The 20208-nt window shown below is 42.9% G+C and overlaps 1 long non-coding RNA gene across 1 annotated transcript in view; it reads left to right on the top strand.

The window, feature by feature from the left end:
- Positions 1–4149: 4149 nt before the first annotated feature.
- LOC311124451 overlaps positions 4150–20208 on the top strand; it is a 49927-nt gene continuing 33868 nt past the window's right edge. Inside the window, exon 1 of the long non-coding RNA XR_014612754.1 lies at positions 4150–4262. This is a non-coding gene — a long non-coding RNA (uncharacterized lncRNA). The remainder of the gene's footprint in view (positions 4263–20208) is intronic.

Here is a 20208-nt window from a genome sequence, read left to right on the forward strand (position 1 = left end):
CCAACTGCTCGGCCTCTGACCGCAAGGCACTACAGAGGGTAGTGATTACGGCCCAGTACATCACTGGGGCCAAGCTTCCTGCCATCCAGGACCTCTGTACCAGGCGTTGTCAGAGGAAGGCCCTAAAAATTGTCGAAGACTCCAGCCACCCTAGTCATAGACTGTTCTTTCTGCTACCACACGGCAAGCGGTACCGGAGCGCCAAGTCTAGGACCAAGAGGCTTCTAAACAGCTTCTACCCCCAAGCCATGAGACTCCTTAACATCTAATCAAATGGCTACCCAGACTATTTGCAGCCCAGACTATTGGGCTTTAACTAGGCCATTCCAAGACATTTAAATGTTTCCCCTCAAACCACTCAAGTGTTGCTTTAGCAGTATGCTTAGGGTCATTGTCCTGCTGGAAGGTGAACCTCCGTCCCAGTCTCAAATCTCTGGAAGACTGAAACAGGTTTCCCTCAAGAATTTCCCTGTATTTAGCGCCATCCATCATTCCTTCAGTTCTGATCAGTTTCCCAGTCCCTGCAAATGAAAAACATCCCCACAGCATGATGCTGCCACCACCATGCTTCACTGTGGGGATGGTGTTCTCAGGGTGATGAGAGGTGTTGGGTTTGCGCCAGACATAGCGTTTTCCTTGATGGCCAAAAAGCTCAATTTTAGTCTCATCTGACCAGAGTACCTTCTTCCATATGTTTGGGGAGTCTCCCACATGCCTTTTGGCGAACCCCAATGTGTTTGCTTGTTTTTTTCTTTAAGCAATGGCTTTTTTCTGGCCACTCTTCCGTAAAGCCCAGCTCTGTGGAGTGTACGGCTTAAAGTGGTCCTATGGACAGATACTCCAATCTCCGCTGTGGAGCTTTGCAGCTCCTTCAGGGTTATCTTTGGTCTCTTTGTTGCCTCTGATTATTGCCCTCCTTGCCTGGGCCGTGATTTTTGGTGGGTGGCCCTCTCTTGGCAGGTTTGTTGTGGTGTCATATTCCTTCCATTTTTTAATAATGGATTTAATGGTGCTCCGTGGGATGTTCACATTTTCTGATATTTTTATTTAACCCAACCCTGATCCATACTTCTCCACAACTTTGTCCCTGACCTGTTTGGAGAGCTCTTTGGTCTTCATGGTGCTGCTTGCTTGGTGGGGCCCCTTGCTTAGTGATGTTGCAGACTCTTGGGCCTTTCAGAACAGGTGTATATATACTGAGATCATGTGACAGATCATGTGACACTTAAATAAAGTCCACCTGTGTGCAATCTAACTAATTATGTGACTTCTGATGGTAATTGGTTGCACCAGATCTTATTTAGGGGCTTCATAGCAAAGGGGGTGAATACATATGCATGCACTGCTTTTTCGTTATTTATTTTTTAGAATTTCTTTGAAAAATATATATTTTTTCATTTCACTTCACCAATTTTGACTGATGAATGCTTTTGCAAGGCACTGTACCTACATGTGCATATTACCTCAATTACTTCGACTTACCGGTGCCCCCGCACATTGACTCGGTACCGGTATCCCCTGTATATAGCCTCGCTATTGTTATTTTTACTGCTGCTCTTTAATTATTTGTAACTTTTATTTCGTATTATCTTCTATTGTATTTTTATTTTTTAGGTATTCTTTCTTAAAAGTGCATTGTTGGTTAAGGGCTTGTAAGTAAGCATTTCACTGTAAGGTCTACACCTGTTGTATTCGGTGCATGTGACAAATAAAATTTGATTTGATTTGGGATGATGCAACAATAAGCCGTGGTGTGAAATCATCATTCCATGTCAGGAAGATGGTTGTGAGGGTACACACACCAGTCAGGCCTCTCTCTATACTGTACAAGAGCCTTAGGGGGGGCTGAGAGTTCCTAATGCAGAAAACAGCTCAGTGTGAAACGATCCGGAACCTCCCTGGTGCTTGCTCACAACTTGCGTTGTTAAAACCGTCCCCCCTCACTCCCTGCACCCAGCATGCTTCACCTCTGTGCTACAGAGAGGGTTTCAGCCCACTGAGCCCAGTGCTGTGGGTTTCAGATGCCTCTCTGTGAGGCTGCTGTTTCCTTCAGATACTAAAGCTCTTCAGGGTTGCTCAGAAGACCCAGGGCGGCCGTCTCCAAGATGTGCTCCTCAGATAAAACGCCATGCATACAAGTGTAAACTTTCAACATTATTTACTAGCTGCCTGCGTGCCCTTCGCTGTGACTGTCTTATCTGGGGTTTTCTGCCCCAAGGCCTTTCTTGTGAAGTCGTCTGTAATGCCTGATGCGATTTGAGTTGAGCAGAATGTCATATTTGATGTTTGTGCCCATCATCGTCTTCACAGACGGCTCTGATCTCGTGCCACAGTTCAGGAGGATAGCTAAATATTGGATGAGATGTAATAAATAGAGAAAGATGACTTTGCCTCTCTCAGTTGTTTGACTTGTATTCTGTTTTTAACATTGTTTACTAGTATTGTAACACCGCTCTAGTAACACTGACTCGTTGACTGCATCTACTGTTGTGCCTAGCAGAGCTACAGTATGACTCAGACAACAGTATCACACAGACAACAGCTGTGCTGTTGTAAAAATGAGAGCGAGAACAACCGATAAAAAATACTTCCTGTGAAAGCCTGCCTGTGAGTCAAGACCAAACGAAAAAGAAGTGAGCAACCAACCCTATCTCTGAAGGGTTTCAGAACAGCCCTGAAAAAGGGCTGTTTAGAGCCTGGTTACTGGTCCTGCTGAATACAGTGTTTATGAGGACTGATTCTAACAGCCTGTTGTGATAAAGTCTTGTATTGGAGGATGTCTCCATCAGCACATACCATAATAGGACACCATTTAAGATTATAATCTTAATACAGTAGCTGAAGGATCTACTATGTTGATTAGTTGTTGGGGATGTCCTGTGTTGAGTGACTTAAGTCCATCATTTGGCGATATGGTTTAAATATGCACACTTCATGATGTCAATGGCCCTGCAATTCATACATTTATGTCAATTATCCTGCAATTCTCAAAACCTGCAGAGAAGCAGCTTATTGCAACCTACAGACATGAACAAGTACACAATGCATTGTTACAGATGAGAGATCATTGCAGTTCAGATCTGGTTGGGAATAGTAGTCTATTCTAGTAATGAGTCTATGACAACGTCCTCTCTTTCATCCAGGGTTTATCACAGAGTAACCAACCCACTGTGTGTCAACCATGTTTTATGTCAGCCAATTATCTTAACGGGCCTCCTCATTTGTCTCTGTCCCAGACACAGCACTCTGATCAAAAGGTTAAGATTATACTGAGTGTGATGTTCACCTCTCCCATCTTCTAAACCCTAAAACGGCAGTAGCATCCATCGCGTCAGCGTTTTAGCTTCACTAAATCTATTTTTATTCAGTCGACGTTATGTGGCAGGGTTTGAGGCTGCTGACTCTGTCTATGTGCGGTTCTGTCTGAGATTGATGTGGTTTGGAAGACGCCTCTCTATTGATCTTCATTAGGTTAATTACTTCAAATTTGGGATGTGCACTAGGCAGAAAGGTTTGGCAAGTCAGTAAACAATCTTCTCATTAATAATACTAGATGGAATCTTGACTTTTTTGATTCTGTCAGGATGTCAGGCTGCAGTTTTGGACAGACAATAGCCCCATCCATTTTCAAACTCAACAAAGAGTTTCTGGACTTTGACTGTTTATACGTGACTCTGTCATTTTCACATATACAACAATGGCAGTATGTCTATTGTTGAAGCCAGGTGGAATGGGAATGTTTTGTGTGGCAGCCATGTTGAAGTGTAAACCAGATATGAACCTCTTCTGGCCTCCAACGTAGTTCAATCTAAACGTTTATGGCAAACAGGTCAGGACCAGTGTTGAGAAATGATAATAGTGAGACTGGAGTCTGATTCTGAGAAGACTGTGGTATGGTCTGTGTTACTGAGCCTTCAAACACGCTGAACAGACAGCTATTTCTCAAATCGGCTTACATTTCTGTCTAGACTTGAAAAAATACACATTTAATATGAGATCAAGCTATGCAATGAAGCAAGTCTGTCATCAGAATAATATGACTACCGGTAATTTTGCTTTGCGTGACTATGCGGTAGACTGTATGGTCAATCATGTTATATTATCATCCAACTAATAATACAAATATCCCTTTACTCTGTTTCAAGTTCCTGTGCTTGAAGAACATCAGGACATTTCTCTCCGCCTGCTGTGAGATGTTTGGCATGAAGAAGAGTGAACTCTTTGAGGCCTTCGACTTGTTTGATGTGCGGGACTTTGGAAAGGTAAGCAACAGGATTCATGCACTGAGTACGTTTACATGCACACTAATAATTTGATATCAAACTGATTATGGCAGTAGGCCGAGTATGGAAATAGTAATCAGCTTTTAATCGAAGTAAGCATACACCGATTAAAACAACTGGTTTTCTGAGCAATGTTTCAAATGATTAGGACATGTTAACAGCTTAATCGGCGTTCTAGCGGTGTGTTTGATCTGCGCATGTGCTAGCACCAGCCCAGCGAGCCTCCTTATTACAAATGAAGTGAGTTCGGAAAAACTGAAAGTATGCATATTAGAAAGAGTTTTCACATACAAACTTTATATGTCCGAAACTCAGAATCAAAAAGGTTTTCAAAAATAACGTGGTCACTGTGGTAGAACGTTTATGTTGATTGGCGATTTCCTGCATTTATCAAAAGTCCCATCAGTAGCCGTATTTCAGATGTGTCCATGTAAACAGGATTATTATGGAAATCGTTCTTCTTGCTAAGTATGTAAACGTTTTAAACAAACTATTATATTAATCTGACTATCCACAATAATTGTACTATTTTGTGCATGTAACCGTCCGTGTTCACTGTTTCATTGTGCAGTACTCTACTCTCCCTTCGCATATTTTGCTTTGAGTTTTCCGTCTCTCAAGATGGAATGATCATGTTATTCTTAACTGTTGTCAGCTTGGGAACACCTTGAGAAGAATAGTGCACACTACATAGAGTTATGTAAGGAGATGAGTGTACTCTGTAGTGGGCTGTTTTAGGAGAATAATGTAAATCATCACTGACTGTATGAGAGAATACTACCTATCACAGTGGATTACTTGAAGAGAACAGTATTGCCATGCTACAGTTGGCTGCTCTTTCTCTGTATGGACCAACACTTACCTCACGCTGTATGGTGCAAGCATTTATCATCCTCCGTAGTTACAGACACATAGGACAACACTTCAGTTTCCACTCATTAAAAAGAAAACAGTTCAACAGTTCAGTTGTAATGGGGTTAAAAGCCTTGTTTTGCCTTGGTTCATTGTTGTGATAGGGCTCTATGGCTGCGTTTACACAGGCAGCCCATGTAACACTAATTGGTATTTTGACCAATCAGATCAGCTCAGAAAAATATCTGATGTGATTGGTCAAAAGACCAATTACTGGGAAAATAATCTGAATTGGGCTGCTTGTGTAGACGCAGCCTTTGTGTCAGCGCTGTGTTGTCGGTGTGTGAGGACAGCGGTGGCTCTTAACAGCCATGCTGCTAGTTTCATAAAGTCCCCAGTGTGCTTTAATTAAAAGCAGAAGGAGGCGGAGAGGGGAGGGGAGGGGAGGGAGGCGGCTGTCCTCTGAAGTGGGAGGGGCTGGATAGATAGACGGACAGAAAGACAGGATTTGTGGTGTTTGTTGCATCCCGGCAGACATCTCCCGAATCAGTGAGCCTTGACTGAGCATGGAACAATGGGCCTGTGTTAGAGTGTGTGTGTGTGTGTGTGTAGATGTGTGTAACTATGCTTGTGGGGACCAGAAGTCCCCACAAGAATAGTAAACCAAGAAACATTTGCCCAACTGGGGACATTTTGTTGGTCCCCACAAGGTCAAATGCTATTTCTAGGGGGTTTAGGGTAAAGGTTAGAATTAGTGTTAGGTTTAGGGTTAGGGTTAGGAGATAGGGTTAGTTTTAGGGTTAGGGTTAGGAGCTAGGGTTAGGTTTAGGTTTAGGGTTAAGGTTAAGGTTTTTAGGTTACGGTTAAGGTTAAGGTTAGGGTTAGTGTTAGGGTTAGGGGTTAGGGAAAATAGGATTTTGAGTGGGACTGAATTGTATGTCCCCACAAGGTTCGCTGTGCAAGACTGCGTGTGTGTGTGTGTGTGTGTGTGTGTAAGAGAGAGAGAGAGAGACCGAGAGAAAGAGAGGGAGAGAGAGAGATAAAGAGACAGACAGACAGAGTTTTTGAGTATGCTTTTGCCTTAATGACCTGTAACATCTGTCAGGCTCCAGGCAGCACAGCTTGGAGTGCCTATATGATCAATAGGAACCCTTAGTCTGAATGCCCAGATGGTTCCTGGGTAGAAACTCTACTAACCTTTGACCTCTAGCTCCACCTGGGCTCAGGACTCCTCAGAACTCCTCACAGCTCATCGGAACTCCTAGGGCATCCAGGAAGTTAACTATGTGCATACTACGTGGAACTCCGAACTAACAAACTAATAAACTTACGAACTAACAAGCTGACAGACTAAAGAACAAACTAACAAACCAACTAACTAACTAGCTAAGTATGTTGATGGACTTTAGTAAAACAAAAAAATGACAATCATTAGAAAACATCTAGGCTAATAGACAGGTTATTTTCGATATAGAATTAGTAAAATATCCTGGAAATTGGGCAGAATCCATGCATATTTTGATCTACAGTACAGAGCAGAATATGATGTGATGGTTGTTAAAGTGTTTAAATGATTTATCCTGGTATCCTGCTTGCTTGGTTGAGTTAAGTCATTTATAGTTAAAACACAGTCTGACTGCTGCCAGTCAAGAAGACACTCTTCCTCCCTTTACACGCCAAGATATAAATCCCCAGAAAATTCCATACACAAATCAACAGCTCTTTGTTGAATATGTACAGTATATGCAAATATAGTTCTTCTTAATCCATCTACCATAGATTACAGTAGCCGCAAGAAGGATTGGTTCATTTCCCCATCACGTGTTCGGTGGCATTTCTATTGCTGTATCAATAAGGACATGGAGGGTTGACTGATTGACTGATTTGTTTATTTATATCCCACCCTATACATCCTCTCTCTCGCTCTCTCTCTCTCTCTCTCTCTCTCTGGATTTGTGGGGTTTGCTTCTTTGATGCGGATATGGATTACATATTTGTATGCCTTTTGTGTGTGTGTGTGTGTATGTGTGTGTGTGTGTGTGTGTGTGTGTGTGTGTGTGTGTGTGTGTGTGTGTGTGTGTGTGTAAGAGAGAGAGAGTGACCGAGAGAAAGAGAGGGAGAAAGATAAAGAAACTCTCTCTCTCCTCCCTCTCTCTCTCTCACTCTCTCTCAATTCAATTCAATTCAACGGGCTTTATTGGCATGGGAAACACATGTTTACATTGCCAAAGCAAGTGAAATAGATAATAAACAAAAGTGAAATAAAAAATAAAAAATGAACAGTAAACATTACACTGACAAAAGATCCAAAAGAGTAAAGACATTTAAAATGTCATATTATGTGCAAATAGTTAAAGTACAAAAGGGAAAATAAATAAACATAAATATGAGTTGTATTTACAATGGTGTTTGTTCTTCACTGGTTGCCCTTTTCTGATGGCAACAGGTCACACATCTTGCTGCTGTGATTGCACACTGTGGTATTTCACCCAATAAATATGAGAATTTATCACATTTGGATTTGTTTTCTAATTCTTTGTGGGTCTGTGTAATCTGTGGGAAATATGTGTCTCTAATATGGTCATACATTTGGTTGAGGTTAGGAAGTGCAGCTCAGTGTCCACCTCATTTTGTGGGCAGTGTGCACATAGCCTGTCTTCTCTTGAGAGCCAGGTCTGCCTACGAGGGCCTTTCGCAATAGTAATAATAATAATAATATGCCATTTAGCAGACGCTTTTATCCAAAGCGACTTACAGTCATGCGTGCATACATTTTTTTGTGTATGGGTGGTCCCGGGGATCGAACCCACTACCTTGGCGTTACAAGCGCCGTGCTCTACCAGCTGAGCTACAGAGGACCACGGGGGGAGGACACTAGGGCTGGGAGGGGAGGACACTAGGGCTGGGAGGGGAGGACACTAGGGCTGGGAGGGGAGGACACTAGGGCTGGGAGGGTAGGACACACAATAGCAAGGCTATGCTCACTGAGTCTGTACAGTGCCTTGCAAAAGTATTCATCCCCCTTGGCGTTTTTCCTATTTTGTTGCATTACAACCTGTAATTTCAATGGATTTGTATTTGCATTTCATGTAAAGGACATACACAAAATAGTCAAAATTGGTGAAGTGAAATAAAAAAATTAACTTGTTTCAAAATATTCTAAAAAATAAATGACGGAAAAGGGGTGCGTGCATGTGTATTCACCCCCTTTGCTATGAATCCCCTAAATAAGATCTGGTGCAACCAATTACCTTCAGAAGTCACATAATTAGTTAAATAAAGTCCACCTGTGTGCAATCTAAGTGTCACATGATCTGTCACATGATCTCAGTATATATACACCTGTTCTGAAAGGCCCCAGAGTCTGCAACACCACTAAGCAAGGGGCACCACCAAGCAAGCAGCACCATGAAGACCAAGGAGCTCTCTAAACAGGTCAGGGACAAAGTTGTGGAGAAGTACCGATCAGGTTTGGGTTATAAAAAAATATCAGAAACTTTGAACATCCCACGGAGCACCATTAAATCCATTATTAAAAAATGGAAAGAATATGGCACCACAACAAACCTGCCAAGAGAGGGCCACCCACCAAAACTCACGGACCAGGCAAGGAGGGCATTAATCAGAGAGGCAACAAAGAGACCACAGATAACATTGAAGGAGCTGCAAAGCTCCACAGCGGAGATTGAAGTATCTGTCCATAGGACCACTTTAAGCCGTACACTCCACAGAGCTGGGCTTTACGGCAGAGTGGCCAGAAAAAAGCATTTTCTTAAAGAAAAAAATAAGCAAACACGTTTGGTGTTCGCCAAAAGGCATGTGGGAGACTCCCCAAACATATGGAAGAAGGTACTCTGGTCAGATGAGACTAAAATTTAGCTTTTTGGCCATCAAGGAAAACGCTATGTTTGGCGCAAACCCAACACCTCTCATCACCCCGAGAACACCATCCCCACAGTGAAGCATGGTGGTGGCAGCATCATGCTGTGGGGATGTTTTTCATCGGCAGGGACTGGGAAACTGGTCAGAATTGAAGGAATGATGAATGGCGCTAAATACAGGGAATTGTTATGCAAGCTCAAGTTTTCAGTTTTTTTGTCTTATTTCTTGTTTGTTTCACAATAACAAATATTTTGCATCTTCAAAGTGGTAGGCATGTTTTGTAAATCAAATGATACAAACCCCCCAAAAATCCATTTTAATTCCATGTTGTAAGGCAACAAAATAGGAAAAATGCCATGGGGGGTGAATTCTTTCGCAAGCCACTGTACCACAGCATTCTTCAGAGATACGCCATCCCATCTGGTTTGCGCTTAGTGGGACTATCATTTGTTTTTCAACAGGACAATGACCCAACACACCTCCAGGCTGTGTAAGGGGTATTTGACCAAGAAGGAGAGTGATGGAGTGCTGCATCAGATGACCTGGCCTCCACAATCACCCGACCTCAACCCAATTAAGATGGTTTGGGATGAGTCGGACGGCAGAGTGAAGGAAAAGCAGCCAACAAGAGCTCAGCATGTGTGGGAACTCCTTCAAGACTGTTTGAAAAGCATTTCAGGTGAAGCTGATTGAGAGAATGCCAAGAGTATGCAACGCTGTCATCAAGGCAAAGGGTGGCTACATTGAAGAATCTAAAATATAAAATATATTTTGATTTGTTTAACACTTTTTTGGTTACTACATGATTCTATATGTGTTATTTCATAGTTTTGATGTCTTCACTATTATTCTACAATGTAGAATATAGTAAAAATAAAGAAAAACCATTAAATTAGTAGGTGTGTCCAAACTTTTGACTGGTACTGTATTTCAATCTTGAACAGGATTAGGGCTATCTATTTTGGATGCAATTTGAATGGAATTGATGGAGAGAGAGTAAGACTTTGACTAAGTGCTCATGTGCGCACTGATTTAAAGCAATGATTTTCGAGTGATAGGCTGTTTTAAAACTCTGTAGCTGCAAAAAAAAAATACTAATAATCTTTACAAAAAAAAAAGAAGGTGACCCCCGAAAGTCAGATGGAGATGTGTAAATTAGGCACGCATTCAGTACTTATATTACTGTATTATAGGCTATGCTGCAGCAAATATAGTCCTACTTTTCACAAGAAAATGTTTTACCATGATGTGATGATACATGCATTGTGAACTGCCATCCGTGGGCTACTGAGATGCACTGTCTGTCAACCCTGAGCATTGATGATTGATCATGCCGATAGCAGAGAGTAGGCCGTGTCCTGTAGAGAAGCCAGATTTAGACATTGCATATAATTTAACAGTTCCATTTCATGTCATGGTGTTCATAGAAATAATTTATTATAAACTATATATGCAAAAGTATGTGGACACCCCTTCAAATTAGTGGAGTCTACAACGGTGTGGCAATTTCAGCCACACCCGTTGCTGAAAGGTGTATAAAATCGAGCACACAGTCATGCATTCTCCATAGACAAACATTGGCAGTAGAATGGCCATACTGAAGAGCTCAGTGACTTTCAACGTGGCACCGTCATAGGTTGCCACCTTTCCAAGAAGTCAGTTCGTCAAATTTCTGCCCTGCTAGAGCTGCCCCGCTCAACTGTAAGTGCTGTTATTGTGAAGTGGAAACGTCTAGGAACAACAACGGCTCAGCCGCGAAGTGGTAGGCCACACAAGCTCACAGAACGGGACCGCCGAGTACTGAAGCGCATAGCGCATAAAAATCGTCTGTCCTCGGTTGCAACACTCACTACCGGGTTCCAAATTGCCTCTGGAAGCAAGGTCAGCACAATAACTGTTAGTCGGGAGCTTCATGAAATGGGTTTCCATGGCCAAGCAGCCGCACACAAGCCTAAGATCACCATGCGCAATGCCAAGTATTGGCTTGAGTGGTGTAAAGTTCACCGCCATTAGACTCTGGAGCAGTGGAAACGCGTTCTCTAGAGTGATGAATCACTCTTCACCATCTGGCAGTCCGACGGACGAATCTGGGTTTGGCGGATGCCAGGAGAACGCTACCTGCCTGAATGCATAGTGCCATCTGTAAAGTTAGGTGGAGGAGGAATAATGGTCTGGGGATGTTTTTCATGGTTCAAGCTAGACCCCTTAGTTCCAGTGAAGGGAATTCTAAACGCTACAGCATACAATGACATTCTAGACGATTCTGTGCTTCCAACTTTGTGGCAACAGTTTGGGGAAGGCCCTTTCCTGTTTCAGCATGACAATGCCCCCGTGCACAAAGCGAGGTCCATACAGAAACAGTTTGTCGAGGATGGTGTGGAAGAACTTGACTGGTCTTCACAGAGCCCTGACCTCAACCCCATCAAACACCTTTGGGATGAATTGCTACGCCGACTGCGAGCCAGGCCTAATCGCCCAACATCAGTGCCCGACCTCACTAATGCTCTTGTGGCTGAATGGAAGCAAGTCCCCGCAGCAATGTTCCAACATCTAGTGGAAAGCCTTCCCAGAAGAGTGGAGGCTGTTATAGCAGAAAAGGGGGGACCAATGCCCATGATTTTGGAATGAGATGTTCGACAAGCAGGTATCCACATACTTTTGGCCATGTAGTGTAATTTACTGGTTTCTCGCAGTTATTAAAAGGGTGGAGGTTTGGGCGGTAAATCTCGGTAACCCGGTTCCCACCATTCAACCCTAGCCTCTGTCTGCTATAGCAGTGTTTGTATTTCCTCTGCTCTCACATCGTAGCATTGGGAAAACACACACCGATGCAATCTGCAGTACTTTTTTTCACTTCATTGCAAAACATCTGTTTAGCACATCTGTCATGTAGACATACTGTGAGTGTGTGTTTGTTATGTAGACATACTGGGTAGCTCCGAGGGTGAAAGGGAACGTTGGTTAGATGAGACATAGCTATCACAGGACTACTTCCTATATGGGAATAATTATTCAAAAACAATCCAGTAGAAGTGTCATTTTATTTTGATACCAACTTCAAAATTCCACTAAGAAAGTTTTGTAGCACATACATCATTTCAACCATACATTGATTTCATCCTATTACTAAATACATAGTAGTTCTATAGTATTTTTGTTTGTTTGTTGCAATGTCCAATTATTGAAACCATCATGATTTGTCTAATTGTCTATAACACCTCAGGGGCCCTGAGCACATTGATGGTGTCTCCCTCACAAAGGGAAGAGCAAGAAGCCACCGAAGGTGTTATAGAAAAACATGGTATCATAGAGTCCCATGTGTTGGGGAAGGACTCCAGCTCTAGAATAAATGCATTGGACACATGCTCACCAGATTATTAGGATTATTCCAATGTCATCACGGTACCCATGAAAAGTGAACCTGAAGTAGTAGACTCCTCTCACTGGTGCTGTAAAGACGGGAGAAGCTGGGAGAAGACATTTGAGAATACACAATAATTGTGAAATACAGTAGTTCTATTTCACTGAGTTAGTAATGTACTGTTACTGAGTTTTAATGTAGTGTAATATACCTACCATTCTTTGCGTTGAAGGCTGCACCAATGTTGATGATGACATTTTTGAAGATCAGTTGGGAAGCCTGGTTAACACCTAAATAAATCAGTCAAACCAGCAGAGAATGCCACCTTTGGTGTGTCTGTGGGTATTTTTATTTTTAACCTTTATTTAACTAGGCAAGTCAGTTAAATTCATATTTACAATGACGGCCTACCCCAGACGATGCTGGGCCAATTGTGCGCCGTCTTATGGGACTCCCAATCACAGCCAGATTGTGATACAGCCTGGAATCGAACCAGGGTCTGTAGTGACCCCTCTAGCACTGAGATGCAGTGCCTTAGACTGCTGCACCACTTGGGTGGAGAGGTAGAAGAAACACAATGGGTTAGTTTGTGTGAACTTCTGGATTTTCCACAGATTTCCATATTTACTGGAAACTGCGTATATTTGTTATACAGTACCTGTGTTCTTGCTCTCCAGTTTCTCTATGCGGTTCTCACTGGCTGTCACTCTGGCCTGCATAGCTGCCTGTTCTGCAGCTTGAGCTGAAATCATAAATAACACTATAGCTTTAAATGGTGTTCCAATTGTTTTATTATTATGGATTTTATGTAAGTGGTAGCCTTATAAGCCAAGGCTCATTCGAGCCAGAACGGTTCACAGGAGCCGATCTCCTGTTTCTGCAGCGTGAGGCAGCTTGATGTACAAGTACAACCCTCTGGACAGGATGCTAGTCTATCGCAGGGCCTTACCCCCAATTTATCTCCTTAATGCTGAGTGCAAAGAAGACATTGGGTCCCATTTTTACAGTCTTTGGTATGACTCCCAACCTTCCCATCTCAGGGCGGACACTCTTACCACAAGTCCACTGACTTGGTGGAATTATTATGTAGAGCAACTTTAATCCTGATTTAATTCTACATTTTGCTTCACTACAACTGACCCACCACAGTTGTTTACATTTGATCCATACTTAACCTGAAAAGATCTCTTTCTTCAATTTCTCCACCTGGCTCTCACTGACACAGAGTCTGGTCTGAAGGGCTGACAGCTCCGCTGCTTGTTCTGGCATTACGGACAAAAAGGATTCTTAAATCTGATGATCTGTAAACGCACAAAATCACATATTTGTATTATTACAGCACCTGCATTCTCTCTCTCCAAGTTGTCCACCTTAGCAGTCAGGGTGTGCACCATGTTGTCATGTCAATATTGGTCTGATCAGTTGTTTGTTAATGGGTTGTTTCTCCACTCTCTACCTGACCCCATGCCCCAGACAGACAGAACAGCAATGCTGACAGAACTACAACACCTCTCATTTGGATATGAATGCCCTATTCAGTAATGATGCAGTCTATGAGGCTCAGTGCCCATCTATATACACGCAAAAGTTTATGTAAACTAATACGCGAGAAAGCAACACATGTTCTGGATGGAACATTTACAGAAAACACCTTGGCCGTGAGCTAAACAGGTTTTAACAAACCAAGCCATTGCATTAGAAATCCACACATGGAACTTCAGTCAAACATTTATTTTAGGTCCAAGGACCCGGAGAATAAGGAACTTTGAGATTGATAGTCTATGTCTAGACATTCTAATCTGATGTTCTTTATCATAATCAAATAAAGAATATTGACATATACCTAAAACGTTTGTGAGGTGCTGACTAACAGAAATACAGTTGAAGTCGGAAGTTTACATACACCTTAGCCAAATACATTTAAACTCAGTTTTTCACAATTCCTGACATTTAATCCTAGTAAGAATTCCCTGTCTTAGGTCAGTTAGGATCACCACTTTATTTTAAGAATGTGAAATGTCAGAATAATAGTAGAGAGAATGATTTATTTCAGCTTTTATTTATTTCATCACATTCCCAGTGGGTCAGAAGTTTACATACACTCAATTAGTATTTGGTAGCATTGCCTTTAAATTGTTTAACTTGGGTCAAACGTTTCGGGTAGCCTTCCACAAGCTTCCCACAAAAAGTTGGGTGAATTTTGGCCCATTCCTCCTGACAGAGCTGGTGTAACTGAGTCAGGTTTGTAGGCCTCCTTGCTCGCACACGCTTTTTCAGTTCTGCCCACAAATGTTCTATAGGATTGAGGTCAGGGCTTTGTGATGGCTTCTCCAATACCTTGACTTTGTTGTCCTTAAGCCATTTTGCCACAACTTTGGAAGTATGCTTGGGGTCATTGTCCATTTGGAAGACCCATTTGCGACCAAGCTTTAACTTCCTGACTGATGTCTTGAGATGTTGCTTCAATATATCCACATAATTTTCCTTCCTCATGATGCCATCTATTTTGTGAAGTGCACCAGTCCTTCCTGCAGCAAAGTACCCTGACAGCATGATGCTGCCACCCCCGTGCTTCACGGTTGGGATGGTGTTCTTCGGCTTGCAAGCCGTCCCCTTTTTTCCTCCAAACATAACGATGGTCATTATGGCCAAACAGTTCTATTTTTGTTTCATCAGACCAGAGGACATTTCTCCAAAAAGTACGATCTTTGTCCCAATGTGCAGTCGCAAACCGTAGTCTGGCTTTTTTATGGCGGTTTTGGAGCAGTGACTTCTTCCTTGAGGAGCGGCCTTTCAGGTTATGTCGATATAGGACTCGTTTTACTGTGGATATAGATACTTTTGTACCTGTTTCCTCCAGCATCTTCACAAGGTCCTTTGCTGTTGTTCTGGGATTGATTTGCACTTTTCGCACCAAAGTACATTCATCTCTATGAGACAGAACACGTCTCCTTCCTGAGCGGTATGACGGCTGCATGGTCCCATGGTGTTTATACTTGCGTACTATTGTTTGTACAGATGAACGTGGTACCTTCAGGCATTTGGAAATTGCTCCCAAGGATGAACCAGACTTGTGGAGGTCTACAATTTTTCTTCTGAGGTCTTGGCTGATTTCTTTTTATTTTACCATGATGTCAAGCAAAGAGGCACTGCGTTTATAATAAATAATAATATGCCATTTAGCAGACGCTTTCATCCAAAGCGACTTACAGTCATGCGTGCATACAGTGGGGAAAAAAAGTATTTAGTCAGCCAACAATTGTGCAAGTTCTCCCACTTAAAAAGATGAGAGAGGCCTGTAATTTTCATCATAGGTACACGTCAACTATGACAGTCAAAATGAGGAAATAAAATCCAGAAAATCACATTGTAGGATTTTTAATGAATTTATTTGCAAATTATGGTGGAAAATAAGTATTTGGTCAATAACAAAAGTTTCTCAATACTTTGTTATATACCCTTTGTTGGCAATGACACAGGTCAAACGTTTTCTGTAAGTCTTCACAAGGTTTTCACACACTGTTGCTGGTATTTTGGCCCATTCCTCCATGCAGATCTCCTCTAGAGCAGTGATGTTTTGGGGCTGTCGCTGGGCAACACGGACTTTCAACTCCCTCCAAAGATTTTCTATGGGGTTGAGATCTGGAGACTGGCTAGGCCACTCCAGGACCTTGAAATGCTTCTTACGAAGCCACTCCTTCGTTGCCCGGGCGGTGTGTTTGGGATCATTGTCATGCTGAAAGACCCAGCCACATTTCATCTTCAATGCCCTTGCTGATGGAAGGAGGTTTTCACTCAAAATCTCACGATACATGGCCCCATTCATTCTTTCCTTTACGCGGATCAGTCGTCCTGGTCCCTTTGCAGAAAAACAGCCCCAAAGCATGATGTTTCCACCCCCATGCTTCACAGTAGGTATGGTGTTCTTTGGATGCAACTCAGCATTCTTTGTCCTCCAAACACGACGAGTTGAGTTTTTACCAAAAAGTTCTATTTTGGTTTCATCTGACCATATGACATTCTCCCAATCCTCTTCTGGATCATCCAAATGCACTCTAGCAAACTTCAGACGGGCCTGGACATGTACTGGCTTAAGCAGGGGGACACGTCTGGCACTGCAGGATTTGAGTCCCTGGCGGCGTAGTGTGTTACTGATGGTAGGCTTTGTTACTTTGGTCCCAGCTCTCTGCAGGTCATTCACTAGGTCCCCCCGTGTGGTTCTGGGATTTTTGCTCACCGTTCTTGTGATCATTTTGACCCCACGGGGTGAGATCTTGCGTGGAGCCCCAGATCGAGGGAGATTATCAGTGGTCTTGTATGTCTTCCATTTCCTAATAATTGCTCCCACAGTTGATTTCTTCAAACCAAGCTGCTTACCTATTGCAGATTCAGTCTTCCCAGCCTGGTGCAGGTCTACAATTTTGTTTCTGGTGTCCTTTGACAGCTCTTTGGTCTTGGCCATAGTGCAGTTTGGAGTGTGACTGTTTGAGGTTGTGGACAGGTGTCTTTTATACTGATAACAAGTTCAAACAGGTGCCATTAATACAGGTAACGAGTGGAGGACAGAGGAGCCTCTTAAAGAAGAAGTTACAGTTCTGTGAGAGCCAGAAATCTTGCTTGTTTGTAGGTGACCAAATACTTATTTTCCACCATAATTTGCAAATAAATTCATTAAAAATCCTACAATGTGATTTTCTGGAAATTTTTTTCTCAATTTGTCTGTCATAGTTGACGTGTACCTATGATGAAAATTACAGGCCTCTCTCATCTTTTTAAGTGGGAGAACTTGCACAATTGGTGGCTGACTAAATACTTTTTTTCCCCACTGTACATTATTATTATTATTATTATTTAATTTTTTGTGTATGGGTGGTCCCGGGGATCGAACCCACTACCTTGGCGTTACAAGCGCCATGCTCTACCAGCTGAGCTACAGAGGACCACGTTTGAAGGTAGGCCTTGAAATACATCCACAGGTACACCTCCAATTGACTCAAATGATGTCAATTAGCCTATCAGAAGCTTCTAAAGCCATGACATTATTTTCTGTAATTTTCCAAGCTGTTTAAAGGCACAGTCAACTTAGCGTATGTAAACTTCTGACCCACTGGAATTGTGATACAGTGAATTATAAGTGAAATAATCTGTCTGTAAACAATTGTTGGAAAAATTACTTGTGTCATGCACAAAGTAGATGTCCTAACCGACTTGCCAAAACTATAGGTTGTTAACAAGACATTTGTGGAGTGGTTGAAAAACGAGTTTTAATGACTCCAACCTAAGTGTATTTAAACTTCTGACTTCAACTGTATATCTCTATCATTTTAGAGACATACTCTGTCGGAGAAAATAATTACATGTCACCAATAGAAATTCGCCATTCACTCTATGTATGGAGAGACACACACATGTTATTAACTCTGTTGTGAGGGCATAACTGAAGAAGTCTGATCTGTCCAATAGACCATCTGTACATCTGCATGTCTCTGAGAGACCATAGATCATCAGTCATATGATTCCATATGCACTTTCTATTTTAAAATCAGCTGATATGATAGGAAGATATAGAAAAAAGACAATACCTCATAGGCTATAGATGGCATATCACAGTCTCTAGATGATTCAGCCTCTAACTCGGGCCACAGTTCAACAAGGGTCTGGAGTTCATTGATTGGCTTTCACACCTTTGATGATGTGTCATACTGTACTGTACTGTAGGCTACATGCTTTAGTCAGTTTAAGCAAGCTTCAGGACAAGCAGTGTGTTGTCAATATTGAACTGTCAGCTCGCTCTTTGTCCATGATGTCACGGTGAAGGTTGAAAAGAAACATCAGCAGAGGCAGATTTAGCCACATTTTAACCATTAGAAATGAAAGAGGACCCAGCTGAGGATATATTTTTGCCAGATGATATTGTTTTGTCATGAGTTTTAATTCCTTTATCAGGACTTAGAAGCTATCATATGTTTACTAGTGGTGAGTTTGTAGATGTGTTCACATTTATGCCTGCCCGACCAGCATTTTGAAAAGGAGGCCCAACATCATTAAGTGCGCCACAAGATACCAATGAACAGTTCCTGACTCAACTTTAACAGCCACCCCCCCCCCTTCTTATTTTCCCCCTCCCCTCTCTTTCTCTTTGATGTGGCCAGTGGCCCTGCTGCCTCCCTCCTCACACAGAGACTATGAACTCAGCTGGTTCAGAAACCATGTATGAGGAGAAGGGAGGAGAGGGGAGGAGAAGAGAAGAGAACAGAGGAGAGGAGAGGAGAGGAGAGGAGAGGAGAGGAGAGGAGAGGAGAGGAGAGGAGAGGAGAGGAGAGGAGAGGAGAGGAGAGGAGAGGAGAGGAGAGGGGAAGGGAAGGGAAGGGAAGAGAGGGGAAGAGAGAAGATAATGAATAGAGGAGAAAAGAGGAGAGGAGAGGAGAGAGGAGAGGAGAGTTTTAGTTTGCTCTGTTTTTGTATTTTATAATTCTTTCCAATGTGTCAAGTAATTCTCTTTTTGTTTTCTCATGATTTGGTTGGGTCTAATTTTGTTGCTGTCCTGGGGCTCTTTGGGGTCTGTTTGTGTTTGTGAACAGAGCCCCTATCTCTCTCTCCCCCTCTCTCCTTCCCTCTCTCTCTGCTGGTGGCAGTGGAGTGCCCTTCAGCTAGTCCTCTCTCCAGCCCGACCAGGCCAACGGATGCTCAGGGTTGGGTATCAGATGACAGCTGCTGGGTAATGAGATACTTAGGGGACAGCGTGCGCTGTGTGGCCAAGCTACAATGCAGGCAGGCGGACAGGCAAGCAGGCAGACAGGCAGACAGGCAAGCAGGCAGACAGGCAGACAGGCAGGCAGGCAGACAGGCAGACAGGCAGGCAGGCAGACAGGCAGACAGGCAAGCAGGCAGACAGGCAGACAGGCAGGCAGGCAGGCAGACAGACAGGCAGGCAGGCAGGCAGACAGGCAGGCAGGCAGGCAGGCAGGCAGGCAGGCAGGCAGGCAGTGTCGTGGTCGGATCTCTCTACTCAGTGAGTGTATGTGTTGGTGTGTGTGTGCAGCCGTGTGGGGAAATCACATAAGGTGTGATGACATGCAGTACCAGTCAAAAGTTTGGACACACCTACTCATTCAAGGGTTTTATTTAATTTTTACTATTTTCTTCATTGTAGAATTATAGTGAAGACATCAAAACTATGAAATAACACACATGGAATCATGTAGTAACCAAAAAAGTGTTAAACAAATCAAAATATATTTTAAATTTGAGATTCTTCAAATAGCCTCCCTTGATGACAGCTTTGTACACGCTTGGCATTCTCTCAACCAGCTTCACCTGGAATGCTTTTCCAACAGTCTTGAACGAGTTCTCACATATGCTGAGCACTTGTTGGCTCCTTTTCCTTCACTCTGTCGTCCGACTCATCCCAAACCATCTCAATTGGGTTGAGGTCGGGGGATTGTGGAGGCCAGGTCATCTGATGCAACACTCCATCACTCTCCTTCTTGGTAAAATAGCCCTTACACAGCCTGGAGGTGTGTTGGGTCATTGTCCTGTTGAAAAACAAATGATAGTCCCACTAAGCGCAAACCAGATGGGATGGCGTATCGCTGCAGAATGCGGTGGTAGCCATGCTGGTTAACTGTGCCTTGAATTCGAAATAAATCACAGACAGTGTCACCAGCAAAGCACCCTCACATCATAACACCTCCTCCTTCATGCTTTACGGTGGGAACTACACAATGCTGAGATCATCAATTCACCCACACCGCGTCTCACAAAGACACGACGGTTGGAACCAAAATCTCCAATTTGGACTCCAGACCAAAGGACAAATTTCCACCGGTC

This window comes from Coregonus lavaretus (assembly GCF_964263955.1).
Source record: "Coregonus lavaretus genome assembly, contig: HAP1_SCAFFOLD_3747, whole genome shotgun sequence".
Taxonomy (NCBI): Eukaryota; Metazoa; Chordata; class Actinopteri; order Salmoniformes; family Salmonidae; genus Coregonus; species Coregonus lavaretus.